Source organism: Lipotes vexillifer, unplaced genomic scaffold (assembly GCF_000442215.2).
Source record: "Lipotes vexillifer unplaced genomic scaffold, Lipotes_vexillifer_v1.1 scaffold1453, whole genome shotgun sequence".
In the NCBI taxonomy this organism is placed as follows: Eukaryota; Metazoa; Chordata; class Mammalia; order Artiodactyla; family Lipotidae; genus Lipotes; species Lipotes vexillifer.
Window position 1 is genome coordinate 347,015 of NW_006794802.1, and position 11,966 is coordinate 358,980.

An 11,966-nucleotide genomic window follows, 5' to 3' on the forward strand; every position below is an offset into this window, starting at 1 on the left:
ACATAAAATTAACCATCACACATATTCACACACACACACACACACACACACACACACACATATGTATGTATGCATTCATATTTGTACTTTCTTTTCACATGGCCTGTAGCAGTGGAACATAAAAACCTTTGGTTTCTTATCAGTTCAGCCTGAAATTCTAGTTTGTCTTATGAAAACAGTCTCTTATAAACACTGGTAGAATATCTTGTGTTCAGACTGGTTTCAAACTTATACCTTAAATTTTTGTTTTATCAAGGGATTCATTCTCATCAGGGATCTTAGCACGTTGAGTGGTATTTGTTCAGCTAAGTGTCCTTTTTCCTGATAGCAGTGAGATGCTCAGGGAATTGGAGGACCAATGGGGACCATCTGTCCAGTAGTGGAGGTTGTTCCACCTTGCTGTCATGATTCTTTTGCCCAGGGATTGAGGATGTGGGCAGCATAATTCATCCAACATGTATTTATTGAGCACCTACTATGTGCCAGACATTATTCTAGGCACTAAGGGTGCATAAGTGAAAAAAACTAGGTCTCTGTCCTTGTGAAGCATGTATTCTTGCTGGGATGGTGGTGAGGAGGTAACAATAGCAACTTAGACAAATAAATATGTAATGTTTCTAGTGGTGATAGACATAGTCAAAACGGAGTATAAGGGGGATGGAGAGTAATGGCAGAGTGAGGGGAAGGTGGTTTTCACAGGTAATCATACTGATCTTTCTCTCATACAGAGAGAACTGAAGAAAATGAGCAAGAAAACCATGAGCTCATCCAGGATAAGAGCTTACTAGGCAGAAGGAACAGCAAGTGCAAATGCCCTGAGGCAGAGTAATACTGGGAATGTCTGAGGATCATCAAAGAGGTCTATGTGGCTGGAATGAAGTGAGTGAGAGAGTGGTAGATGTGAGATCAGAGAGATGATGGAGGATCAGATACGTAGAGCCTTGTAAGCCTCGGTTAAAACACAGGGTTCCACGTTGAGTGAGATGGGAAACCATTGGAGAGTTTCAAGCACAGCCTAGACATAACATGATTTGGAGTTTAAAAGGATTACTGTTTGAGGGTACACTGAAGGGCAGCAAGAGTGAGAGCAGGAAGACCAGATAGGAGGCTACCTCAATGATACAGATGAGAGATGATGGAAGCTTGGAACATGGGGGAGTAGTAACCAGGTGAGAAGTCAGTGAACTGTTGGAAACCAGCTCTCCAGAAAAAGTAAAAAATAAAAGCTCTGATTTTTAGAATTGGCTGATTTTCGTGGTATAACTCTTCCTACCATGGCTGACTTCAGATTACTTATGACTTAACAGTCGGTTAAAAAAAAGTGCGTGAATATTTAGCAATCAGCTCTCGGCATATCACTATGGGAAGTGGTTGGGTATTTTGAGGGTGGATGATAGATTCAATGTGGGTTGTGAAAAAAAGGGAGAGGTCCAGAATGGCTTCAGGATTTGGGGCCTGAACAACTGGAGGGGTAGAGCTGTTCTTTATGGAGCGGGAGAGGAATACAGGAGATCAGGTTAAAGTAGGAATATCAGGAGATCTGTTCTGGATATGCTATGTTTAGATGCCGTCCAAATAGAGACGTGTAGCAGGCAGCGTCTAGGGGAGAAGTCTGGGCACCATATGAAGGGAAATATACTCCCTTTCTTGAAAGGGCTCCCCATGCCTGGTTTCTGCACAGTGGATTCCTGTCCACAGCGTATGCCTGCAATGGGAACCACCAGGAGGTTTGGTTTGGAGTTTCCAGCTGTGGCTGGGGGTTCTATCAATGGACCACCTGAGAGAGAAGACAGCAAAAGCAGCAAATGCCTCAGTTCAGGGAGTGCCCAGCATGGGGTTAGATACTATGTAAATCAGGGGTCCTCAACCCCCAGGCTGCAGACTGGTACCGGTCCTTGGCCTGCTAGGAACCAGGCCACACAGCAGGAGGTGAGAAGTGGGCAAAGCTTCATCTACCTCTCCCCACCACTCCCCACTGCTCCCCACCGCTCCCCACCACTCCCCATCGCTCCCCACCACTCCCCACCGCTCCCCATCGCTCCTCGTCGATCCCCGTCGCTCCCCATCTCTCCCTGTCACTCCCCATCTCTCCCTGTCGCTCCCCATCGCTGCTTTACCGCCTGAACCATGCCCTTCCCCTCACTCTTCCCACATCCCGGTCCGTGGAAAAATTGCCTTCCACGAAACCAGTCCCTGATGCCAAAAAGGTTGGGGACCGCTGCTCTAGAGTACCGCCCTGTTGACACTGTGAATTTGGACTTCTGGCCTCCGAAATTGTGAGAAAATAAATTTCTGTTATGTTAAGCTGCTCAGTTTATGGTAATTTGTTGCAGAAACCCCCATTGCTCCCCACCACTCCCCATTGCTCCCCACCACTCCCCATCGCTCCCCACCACTCCACACCGCTCCCCACCACTCCCTATCGCTCCCCACCACTCCCCACTGCTCCCCATCGCTCCCCACCGCTCCCCACCGCTCCCCTTTGCTCCACATCGCTCCCCATCGCTCCCCATCACTTGCATTACCACCTGAACCAACCCCCTACGTCCGTGGAAAAATTGTCTTCCATGAAACCGGTCCCCGGTGCCAAAAAGGTTGGGGACCGTTGGTGTAAATGACACCCAGATCCTGCCCTCATGAAGTTTAGTGTGTATTCGGGGAGATAAAAAAGAGCAGGATATAAGACATTCTATAAAAGTCTAGGTTGTGATGAACCTACTCTTAATTTTTTACACTATTAGAGGGTGACGAGAGAGAGAGAGCGAGAGAGACACTGTGTAGTCATCTGGACTCAAGCTGAGCCCCAAGGGATGGGAAGCATTTTCCCAGGGAGGTGAGGAAAGAGACCCCAGGCTGTGGGTCTATAGGAGCAAAGAAGGCCAGGCCAGTGGAGAATGTACATGCTCAGGGATAATGGTAATAATCATAACAACATTTATTGAGCATTAAAAACATCCTGGGCATGTGTTTTTCTAATTATATTACATATATTAAACCATTTAATCCTCAGAATAACTTTAAGAGGTAGATACAATTATCACCCCCATTTTACAGATGAGAAAACTGAAGTATTATGATCCCAGTAAGTAATGGAGAGGGAATTCTAATCCAGGCAGCCTGACTCCACAGCCCTCATTCTTAGCCAGTGGATAAAATGGAAAATAGAGGTGGCCTGGGTGGAGGTCCAAGTTTGACTGGGCTCAGGGGCCAGATGGGGTGGGAGAGCAGAGGATGCTGTCCACGGTCCCCAGGGATTCCCCTCAAGGAGATTCATCTTCTCAAATCCATTCTATGACTTTGAGCTCCGAATCATCATTTTTTAAAAACCACCCATTTTTCAAAAGAAGAAATGAATTTGTTCAATTTTATTCCTCATTCTTGGATAACATACAGAAGCCACTTAGAGCTTAATATTAACACTGTACATCAATGTCGGCCCTGCTCTAAGTGGCACACGTCCCGGTTCAGCCGTCTGCACACTCTAAATGTTAGATGAGCTTGATTCTTCCCAGCAGTGGAAGCCAGAAAAGTCAATGAGAAGCCCTTCCCTCTTCAGCTCAGAATTTCTGCAAGAGGGTGAGTCTCAGGATTCTCTAGTTGTAGGGATGGCAAAGAACCTATCCCCACCCGGTCACCCTGTGTGGCCACAAACATTAGTCCTGCAGCCTGGCAAAACCTGTCGCATCTCTGGTGTCTCAGCTCATCCCCCAGATGTGCCAGTGCTCCCTAGAACTCTCAGTCCTTAAAAGGATGAAGGAGTGGTTTCAAGGATCTTGAGGTCGACTGACATCTCTAGCCAAACTGCCACTCCCTACCCCCCACCGCCCCGCCCCGGCCATGCCACCCATGCTGGTTGCTATACTCCCTCTTTTATCTTGCCCTCCTTTCCTGCTCTTCCCCGGTTGCTCTCTCCCTGACCTTCCAGTGGCTGCTACCTCTGGTCCATCCCTCTTAGCGGTCCAGCTCCTCATTTCCCACTCTGCCCCTACTTTTCTCTGTTTCTGGCACTGCTCTCCCTGGCCTGGAATCGCTTCTTCTCTCTCCTGTTAAAGATTTCTTTTTTAATTGAGGTATAATTTACATACAGTAAAATACACAGATCTTAATGAACAGCTTGATGCATTTTGATATACGTATACACCTGTGTAACCACCACCCAGATCAGGATATAGAATATCTCCAGCAGCACGGCAGACTCCCCAAGACCTCTTCCATCACTGAATGGGTGACCACTGTTCTGATTCCTGTCACCTTTCTTCAATTTCCTCTAAAAGGAATTGTATAACATGACGTTTCTAGCTCCTTAACCATGGCACTGCTGAAGGGAGGAAACGTACAAGAGGGGACCCGGGTGCGGATCCGACTCACGCTGCCTCATCCTTCTTGGAAGCCCTCAAGAGGGACTTGTGTGTGGAGTTGTCCTGGGCCACACTGGCCTGGCTCATGCTGAGCCAGGAAGGCTAAGCTGGTTTCCTGAGCCTCTAGATACCCACCCCTGGTCCTCTGTGGGCTGGGTACTGCTCCAGGAAATGTTCCGTTACATCCCTGACAAAGCCCCATGGATCCCTGCCCATCCCAGATGGCCTCAGCTTCCCTTCTATGCCACCACAGAGTGTTAGGTATGGAAAGCAATCTAAAAGATCTTCCTTTTTTTTTTTTTTTTTTTTTTAAAATGAAAAATTCAGACCCACAGAGAGGCTCAGCTGGGACTAGAAATCAGGTCTAAACCCGTCTTATGCTCCTTCTCCTACAACATTTTACCTCCAGGCTCCGTCACCTAGATTTTTAGGCAGTTCTGTTAAGCCCCCTCTTCCTCCCCTGACACTTTCTGCTGATCTCCAGAGTGTATTTCCCACCATGGCCAGCTTAGCTGCTGTAGGTATACAGGTATATAGCTATACCTATTCTCAGGTAGGGCACAGGAATGATAGCTGCCCCTAACGAAAAATTTACTTTGCCTTTGTAGGGGAGCAATATTTACCACCCCAAAATGTGTCTCTTTGGCATGCGGATTATTTTGAGCTGAAAACAATCAAGGCTCAAAAGGCTCAAGAAGAACTTTGATCTTCCGCTTAACTGCCTAAAAGATTTTAGATAGAGGACAGGTTCCAGAAAGGGAGCTATCACCATAGATAACTATACAATTGACCCTTGAACAACACAGGTTTGAACTGTGTGGGCTCACTTGTATGCAGACTTTTTTCAATAGTAAAAACTACAGTATGACATAATCCACGGTTGGTTGGATTCAAGGATGCAGAACAACTGACACAGAGGAAACGCAGATGGGGAGGGCTGACTGTAAGTTATATGAGGACTTTCTACCGCAAGGAGGATCTGCAGCCCTAACCCCCCTCATTGTTCAAGGGTCTACAGTAGCATAAACTAGGTGTGTAGACAGGGAGGAACGTAGCAAGTCTGTTTGTTAGAATTCCTCTCTGTGTTCCATTGTCTCTGCAGTGCCCAGCAAACATTTATTTGCTGAACATTTGGTGTTCCATCCCCACTTGCCTTCCCCATCCTGAAGTCCCAAACCACTAACCCCAGCATCCTTTTCTGTCTTTAGCTGAAGATGGTATTTAAGGTGAGGATTTCAGCCATTTTGGTGAGTTACTCAGTTTTCCTTGGTCTCTCCCTTGTGTACATGTTATTAAACTTTCGTTTGGTTTTCTCCTGTTAATCCATCTCATATCAATTCAATTCTTAGACCAGCCAGAAGGACCTAGAAGGGCAGAGGAAACTTTCTTCCTCCCAACACCTTCTTATCATTGAAACCTGGAATTCCTTTCCTTAGGACCACGTCCTTTGCCCACAGGGAGAGAGCAGGCTCGGAGGCAAACATCCCTGGGAGGGGAAACACAGCCACTTCACACTATTTGCTAGTGATGGCCTTTCATTCACCTTTTTCCCCCCCAAAAAAGATGTATAAGGCTTACTATTTGTTGACACAGAATCTTTACTTGGAGTGAGTTTGACGAGGAGGGGAGGGACAAGCCAGATGGCCCTGGGGTAACATCATGAAAGGGGACAGAGGCACAGGCAGCATCCAGGGAGAGTTGCTCCCAGCTCCCAGAATAGGCCCTTTCCTACAGCCTCCTTCAGACCCGGATGAACAGAGTTATTGTCCTAGAGACAATAGTGTCTCTAGGACACTAGAGACCCAGTGATGCACCGTGAGGGCTGGGGTCCAGGGTCTGGGAACAGGCATCCCGCACAGAGCTGCCCTCCACCCAGCACTCCCTCCTCTCATCTGTCCTCTGGGATCTCCTGGTCTGATGGGGAAGATGATCTTGCCACCAAGGAGTGTCCATGAGTGAGAACTCTCATCCAAGAGTGAGCAACCTTGGGCCGTGTAGAGCAGGTGCACACAGCACAAATCAGCAGAGCCCCAAGCGCTCGGGTGTATTACCTCAAATGTGCCCAGGCGTGTGCTGGGGCCACAGGGTAGGAAAAGCCTGAAGGAGAGTTTTCTTCCACCTTCATTGGTATTCGAGTCAGGGGCTGGGCTGAGAACCCAAATTAGGGGGTTTCTTTGTACTTTTATGTCTATTCTTAGCTCCATTCTTAGCTCCTAAAGTTTTTTAAAGTTTTGGACAAAATGCAGAAGTGAGTCAAGGCTCTGTAGAAACTGGGAGACCAGTTTCTACATGCAGAGAGCTGCCTTGCCGGGGTCATCCTCTTCTGAGTGTGGCCCCAGCCAATGACTGATGGAGTTGGGCAGAAAAGCCCAGCCATTTCAGCCCAGCTGCAGGAGGTCTTATCTTCATGGCTACCTGTGGGGTCAGCCAAGGAGATCATCAGTATGGTGTGAAGATCCACCTCTCCCTCCAGCCCCGGCCCCTTCCACTGCTGTCGATCCCAAGGGCCCTCTTCATTACACATCCCGCACACTGAACTCCATCTCCGAGTTTGCTTCCCAGAGAGCCTAACCAGCCACATAAGATCATCGGGATTTATAGTAAGTGCGAGAAGGGAAATAAACAAGGCTGTGCGATAGAGAGTGACCACAGGGGGAACTGAGTGGGGCTGGGTATCTACTGTCAGTAGGACGGCTGGGACGTGTGGACTGACACCAGAGAAGGCACTGCCCTAGCGAAGAGAAGCAGCAAAAGCTTCCAGGTAGAGGAGACAGAGACTCCAGGGTATCAGGTGCGCACCCGGTGTTCCCCTACGTGAGAGTGTAGATGGAGGGGCTGTAGAGAGCTCCCCAGTACAGGGGATCTGTGAGTAGAGCCTTGATGGTGAATCGGTTATTTCTGGACGTAAAAGACGGGGGAAAAGATGCTAGTCCAAGAAACAACGTAGACAGAGCTGCGGAGGTGAGAAAAGACTCCATCGTGGCTGGCAGGTGAGATGCATCAGCGGGACTGCAGGAAAACGGGGCTGGAAAAATAGGTTGGATCCAGAGTTCCCGACAGCTACCTCAGTGTGTATGTATGTGTGTGTGTGTGCGCGCGCGTGTGTATGTGTGTTGAAGGACGTGTTCTGAGACGAAAACAGGGAGCCCTGTTGAGCTGAGATTGAGTGAAGAGAGACTGGAGCCTGGGAGACCAGTTGGAGGGCCCAGCAGGAGTTTTGGTAAAATCCAATGACAGCTCGACTAGACAATGGCATGGGCCATGGAAAAGGAGATGGGTGTGAAAAACATTTTGCAGGACTCAGATAGAAGGTGGCTGATTGGGGCTGAGGGGAGAAGCGGAAAATGAAGGCTGGTTTTTCTGGTTTGGCTGGTGGCTTGCCTGATGGCTACCAAGGCCGGAGACATGGAAAAGGAAGCAGCTTTGGGTGGCAGAGGGGAGAAAGGGACGGTTAGAGGGGAACTCTGAGCAGAAGGGAGGGCTAGAGGTAAGACCAGTGATCCTTCATCTTAGTGACACGTGAGGCAGTGAAGGGAGGTGGGGTCCCTGGAAGAGCTGAGAAGAGAGAAGATCATGCAGACCTAGGGCAGGGAGCAGAGGAGCCAGCTAAGAAAGTCCGACCCACGGTGGCCAGTAGTGCCACAGGGGAAGCCAGGGGAAGAGAGCCAGGAGAAGGAGGCAGGGACGGGAAAACGCAGCTGCTGCAGAGGGGCAAGTAGCAACGAACAGGAAAGAAACTGCACTGGAGACAGCAAATAAGAGGTCACTGGTGACCTCAATGACAGTAGTGACAAAACAATAGGCCGGGGACGGGGGAGGCAGATTGTAAATAATTGAAAGTTGGATGGAAGGTAAAAAGTAGACATAATCAGATAAATTACTCTTCTGATTGAACATTAATTGAGCAGCTACAAAGTGCTGGAGAATGTGTTCGGTACTTTTTACCCGCATAAATTAACCCACCCTCACAATAAGCCTGCAAAGTGAGTAAAATTTTCATCCTCACCATTTTTCTGCTGGAAGGGACAAGCTCAGAGGGGTTAAGAAACTTGTTAAATGTCACTCAGCTCTAATACCTGGTTAAAACTCATTTCTTGACTCTCAGTCTTGCGCTCTTTTCACTGTACCAGGCTACCTTTCCTTTAAGACAAAAGGAAAGGAAGGCCATGAGTTGGTGGCTTGGGAGGAAAGCAGGGTCAAAGAATGGTGTTTTGATTTTTAGGGTGGAAGATATTTGACGTGTGAATAGGTTTTTGGGGAGGAGCCAGAGATGTAGTGACAAAAGAGCAGGAAACTGTTATTATTACTATTACTATTAATGTAACTCTAACTATTAATATTACAGAGGCAGGAGGGAATGGAATCCAGTGCGTGGGCATAAGCCTGGAAGAGAGTCAGGCCCATCCTTCTCTGAACTGGAGGGCAGCGGGAATGTGTGTGGGATAGACAGGTGTGCTTTGAGGCCCAAGGGCTGAAATCAGGGGAAGTTTGCTTCTGACAGTCTCGGCCTCCTTAGAGAGGTAGGAGGTGAGGTCTCCTGCTGAGTCCTGGTCAGCAAATGCACTTGTTCAGGACAGGTAACTAACTATTCAGAGTAGCTTAAGCACAAGTGGGGATTTAGTGGGAGGTAAACAGGCCAGGAAAGACAGCTGGGCCTCTTGGGGAGGCTCTCACCATCTCTCCAGGGTCACATGGAGTCCTGTCTCTACTTACTTCACTCTGTGCACCTGCCTCTCTCTGGCTCTCTCTGCTGCTCCGCAATTGTTTAGCCCTGGAGTCCACCGTGGACTAATCAGAGCCTCTGTGTCCTGGCTCCTAATTTTCAGGAGGTGGAATCTAATTGGTTCTCAACTTTGGACAGGTGTCTTTGGTCCATTCAGAGGTGGACAGGGTTTGGGGTCTCCTGAACCCAAGAAAGTTGCTGGACTCAAAAGTGATGGAGGACGAATGTAGCCATAAAGGGCCCCAAACTAAAAAGAAGGATTGTCAGAGAAGAAAAGGGTGTTGAAGGTCTAAAGCTGCCAACATGCTCCTCGCCAAAGTACTGCCAAGTAGCCATCCAAGCCAGCTGAAGGTGGAAAACCCTAACTCACAACAGAGCTTGTCAGCATAGATGCGACGTTTTTCTCTAGCAACTTTCAGAAGATCGGGAGCAGAAGTGGAAAAATCTTGATGCTCCGTTGTCTTGCAGTGGAGGGGACTAGGGAGGGGATGGGCAGGAAAGGTAAGATGGCAAGAGAACTGGGGCTGGTGACAGAGTAGCAGGAATGGCCTTACCACGGCTGGCTAGGGTGGGAGACGGGTGGGCTGGGGAAATAAGGGACAGTCTACGGCTGACATCAGGGAGATGGTGAAGAACAGGTCTGAGGAGCACAGGAGGTCAGCTGGGTTCTATCATCAGGACCCCTGGGGACCTTTCTCCCAGTCTTCACTCTCCATTCTTTTTTTTTTTTTTTTTTGCGGTACGTGGGCCTCTCACTGTTGTGGCCTCTCCCGTTGCGGAGCACAGGCTCCAGACGCGCAGGCTCAGCGGCCATGGCTCACGGGCCCAGCCACTCCGTGGCATGTGGGATCTTCCCGGACCAGGGCACGAACCCACGTCCCCTGCATCGGCAGGCGGACTCCCAACCACTGCGCCACCAGGGAAGCCCTTCTCACTCTCCACTCTAGACAAGAGGCTGATTTACTGGGCTCCCCTCCCCTGCTTTGAGAAGCATTATTGATGCACAACTTGGAGCCAATAAAGGATTCCTCCAGGCCCTGAGAGCTATGTAACACAAGGAGAGAGGAGCAAGCTCCTTATCACTTTGTAATACCCTCAGCGGCACAGAGACAATCCATCTCCCATCAAGGGGAGTTGACACGGTTTCCTGTTTGATGTCCTTGCCCGCCTTCAGAAGAACAGCTCCAGGGCCCTGACTTTCTCCAACTGGCTGACACCAACCATCCGATTATGTCCCTCAGAGCGTGAGAGGCTGATGAATAGAAAGTTCCCCGGTTGAGGGAAAGTCAAAAGCACGGAGGCTGTAGAGCATGGAGCAGAAGCAGCTGAGAGCAGCTCATGGTGGGAGAGGCCTGCCCTGGGCTCCTGACTCAGCCTCCAGGCTCCCATGGGAAGCAGCCTGATCCGCAGCAAGAGGGGATCATTAGAACCGACTGGAAGGGCAAGCACAACTACCTCCGGAAGCCCATTCTCCAGAGATTTTGGAGGCGGGGAAAGGTCTAGACTCTCCTCTAGTAGATTCTAAGTTCCCTGAGGGCAGGGTTTGTGTCTGACACGTGCACCTCTATACCCCTGGCAGGGCGCCGGCGCCGGCCAAGTGGTGCTTTAATGCTCACATGGGGCAAATGAATGAAGCATGGTCTCTTGGGCTGTGATGCTCCTCAAAGGCAGGATAATAGACTAAAGGACCTCTGAATCCTCTCCCCATCCTCTCCTTTTGGGCTGAGGACTCTCATCCTGTGCTAGAGACATGCTTCGGAGGGAAAGGGTCTGTTCTATAGGCTAGGGCCATGGGCTTAGGGCTCCCAAGGTAAAACTCCCTGTCACTGGTCCAGAGTGCTCAACCCAAAGGACACCCTCTTGGAAGGAGTATCTATGGTGAAATTGTCCTTTCTTAGGGTTAAAGGAGGGGCAATAGCCTAAGTCCAACTGGGACAAATTGGGCCTACTTTGTGAAGATGGTCCCTGACTAGGTCAAGGTTCTAGTGTTTTCCATTCACTCACTCATCATACATTCACTCATTTCAAAAATTTTACTGAAGAGGTTTCTGTGTGCCAAGCACTGTTCAGGGTATCAGAAAAACAATGATGAATACGATACAAAAGGCTCCTTTCCTCAAGGAGCTTTCAGTAAGGTCTTGAGACTTGTTTGGATGCAAAACTAGAAACTTGCTCAAAACTACATAAAATGATAAAAGGGAATTTGTTGGAATGATGCAGGTGTAACTTATGCCAGCTAAAGTTAAGTACAACTGAGATCCAGGAAAGGAACTAGGACCTGCAGAATCAGCCCCCAGGGTTGCTCTGGAGGCTCTCAGGATGAATGAGTTCTCTTCTCTCTGTAGCCCTGCACACTCTGCTTCAGTACTGCCATGGCAGACAATGCTTGCCCCAGCCCTGCCCTTGCAGGATACTCCATTTTCAGAACCCAAAACCAGCCCCTTCAGTCTCAGTCCTAATATTTGGTCCCTTAGGTTCAGTTATCCACCTCTAGTCCAATCAACTATGGCTGGGGAGGCAAAGGACTGGTGGTTCCAAAGGGCAGATGGAGTGGGTGTGGATAAAGGGGGTGGGAGGATCCATCTCCCCACTAGATCTCTAATTCAATCTATGTAAGTGGTGGGAGCGACTTTGTGGAGACTTGCTCACTCTCCCTGCTCCATCAGAGTGGAAGCCTGGGACCACCTAAACCAGATAAAGACACTGAGAAGGAAGCCCCACCAAGGCAAAATGAGGCCTCTTTCTCCTGCGTTTCAGCCTGGGGAACTGTTCCATAATTAAGGGGAAAAAATGATAAGGGTGTCCTCATACTTCATCCTTATTGCAATTGAATTAACAGCACAACACATCATGTTTTATTATAACTTTATAATAATTACAGTTAT